Raw genomic sequence first — 3,346 nt, forward strand, 5'->3', positions numbered from 1 at the left:
TGTCCCGTTCTCTTCCTTTCTGATGCTATACAGTTGATCTTACCTGACTCTTATTTCTATTTTCAGCATTTAATTCCTCAAAGTCCGCAGGCCGAGTGTGGTAGATGCTTGGACATAGATTGTCCCCAGGGTAAAGTCTCAGGAAGGGGCATTCTGCGGGCTCCTGGATGGGCCTGGTGGAGTCTGGAATACAGTGTCTCAGAAGCACTGCGGGATAAATCGTCTGCCTTCCACCTTGTATAATGTCTGTGCTTATCAGAACTGCACGCTTTTACGATGCCTGAGGATATCTCTGAACATCACCGCCCAAGATCCCTGCAATTCAGACTGGGATATTAATGACACAGTGAACACTGCTCCACGCACCTCTCTGCGTGTCTGTTGTCAGCCAGCTGAGAGCGTCGCTGACACTTCAGGCTTTTCTATCAGGAAATTCTAATTATGTGGGCAAGTCTTAGGTAATAGAATGCCCTCTGATATATACCTGGGATCCGTCATATTCTTGGAGCTGCAAGGTGTTAAACCGATTTGCGGCACACTTGATAGCCACTAGCATGAATGCATGCAGACAGGATTGCTCCGTTCAGCTCTGTTAGGGGTCTCATTAGCCTCTGAGTTAGGGTTCTCCAGACAGGCAGAACCAATAGGGTGGGTGGGTGGATGGATGGGTGGGAGGGAAGGTGGGTGGATGGCTGGCTGGCTGGCTGGCTGGATGGATGGATGATAGATAGATGAAAGAATGGGATGGATAGATAAAGGGATGGATGGATAGATAAAATGGATAAATAAGATAGATATAAATAGATAAAGTGGATGGATGGATAGATAAATAGACATAAAAGGGATAGATAACATAGATATAAAATAGATATACTGGATGGATGGATAGATAGGTAGAAGACAGGATGGGATGGATGGATAAATAGATGATAGATAGGATAAATAAAATAGATAAAGTGGATGGATAGAAGAAAGGATTGGATGGATGGATGGATACATGGATGAAATGGATAGATAAGGTAAATATAAAACAGATAAAGTGGGTAGATAGATAAATGGACAGATAAAAGGGATAGATAACATGGAAATAAAATAGATAAACTGGATGGATGGATAGGTAGAAGGATGAGATTATGGATGGATGGATGGATGGATGGATGGATGGATGGATAGGAGAAAGAATGGAATGATGGATGGATGGATGGGTAGATAGATAAATAGAATAGGTAGGTAAATAGAAGATAGATGATAAACAGATATGATGGATAGATGCTAGAATGGATAGATACATACACAGATAGAAGGAAGAGATAGATCAATACAGAAGGAAGGGAGGGAGGGAGGGAACTAAATAGGTAGCTGATAGATATATGAGGGCTAGATGGGGTGGATGATAGAATGATAGAATGGTCAGATGGATGGGTGGAATAAACAGATAGATACATCGATGGACTGGATAGCTATACAGTACACAGAGAGACAGACACATGAGTGATAAATAAATTGGATGAATGGATAGATAGGTGATAGACAGAGAAGAGATTGATGGCAGATGAGAGGGAATTTACTAGGGGGAATGGCTCATGCAGTTATGAAAGTTGAGCAGTCCCACGAGGTGCCGTAAGTATGAAGACCCCAGGATGGTGACAGGGTATCTCACTCCAAGTCCAGACACCTCTGTGCCTCGGAAACCAGTGGTGTAACACTTAGTCCAGGGTCAAAAGGCCTGTGAGTCCCAGGGCTTGCTGGTGTGACTTCTGGAGTCTCCAGTCTGCACCTCCTGGCAGGAGGTGGACAGTGCCCCAGCCACAGGACGGAGACACAGAAGAAATTCTATCTCTCTGGACCCACAGCCCACCCGCCCAGACGACTGACTCACAGGCCAGTCTGCTCAGGAAGCAACCTCAGGCACGCACCTAGAAATAATGGTTTACCACTTCCCTAGATTTCTTTTCATCCAGCCAGCCTGACAACCAAAATTACCCGTCACAGCCTCCGTGGTAGGCACTGAACAAGAAATCGGCACGTTAAACATGCATTGATGTTTTTGTTCATCTTTTCAGGAAGGTGCGTCCTTTTCTCCTTCATTCTTTCCTCCTCCTGAGCTCAGGCGATCCTCCTGCCTCAGTTTTCCTGTTTTTAGTCAAGACAGGGTCTTGCTCTTGCTCAGGCTGGTCTCCAACCGCTGAGCTCCAAGAACCAGACAGACGCAAGTGGTTTGCTGTGTATATGGGGGACCTGCAGGTGTGTCTTGCAGAGCCTCAAGCCTGTTAGTGAGTCACAGAGGACATCTCTAAGGAGGGAGGGGACAGGATGAGACAGGTCTGATCTTTCTCATGGCCAGTGACTCAGTTTTAGGGACCCTCTTGGCCAAGACAGCTGCTAAGGGGGGCGCCTTAAGATTTTATTTTAGTTAACAAAACCCCGTTCCCCCAAGTGTCTGGGAGGCACATTTGAGCAGTTTCTCCCAACTCCCCACTTAGTGCTCTGCGGAATAAACTGTTTTTCTGCTGTGAACCTGCTGTGCCTGTGCCCTCCTGGGCAGTGAGCCAGTGAACCTGCTGAGTGGCAAATAAAATCGTGATTGTTTGGGGTTAGGGAGACGGACATATGGAGAGTGCCTCTTAAAAGGCATAGGGGTCTCCTTAGGGATGATAAAAAATGCTGTTGAACTAGAGGCAGTGGTTGCAAGCCTTCTGACTGTACGTGATTCTGTAGATTTTTCAATTTTGATGCATCCTTTCATGTTAATAAATCACGAGCAATAATTTTGCAGTGTTTTCTGAGTCCGTCTAACGAATTATTAAATTTGTCGGTGGTCTTGGGAGCTCCAGAAAGTGCATTTGGTGGTGAGAGGATGAACGATCACGTACAACGGTCACGATGAAAGTTTTTTATTTATTTATTTATTTATTTTGGTTAAATAATGGCTGTGTACATTAATGCAATCATGGGGCACGGTGTGGTGTTTTCATATACAATTTGAAATATTTTCATCAAACTGGTTAACACTATGAAAGTTTCGAGACAGACTGTGTTATGGTCCATTATTTCACTTCCAGGAATCACGGTCAACAGCGTCCCGCGTGATTCCCACATGCAAGTTTGGCTTATCGGGGTTGCCGGGAGGGCTTCATTCCTTTCTGTCCGCATGGATTTTATGTTTGTTGATTTTTGTGTGTCTGAAAACTTTTGTAATAATCCATGTCTAAAGAACCCACACTGTATTTGTCATGATGTGGCTTTATTTACACAGAGAGAGGAGAGAGGACGCCTTGCATAGGTGCAGTGTGGGGGAAAGATCCCCTGTTTCTATTCCCTCTTCTACTTAGGACAGAATAGCAAG

Source organism: Otolemur garnettii, unplaced genomic scaffold (assembly GCF_000181295.1).
Source record: "Otolemur garnettii isolate 467f Iridium unplaced genomic scaffold, OtoGar3 scaffold00065, whole genome shotgun sequence".
In the NCBI taxonomy this organism is placed as follows: domain Eukaryota; kingdom Metazoa; phylum Chordata; class Mammalia; order Primates; family Galagidae; genus Otolemur; species Otolemur garnettii.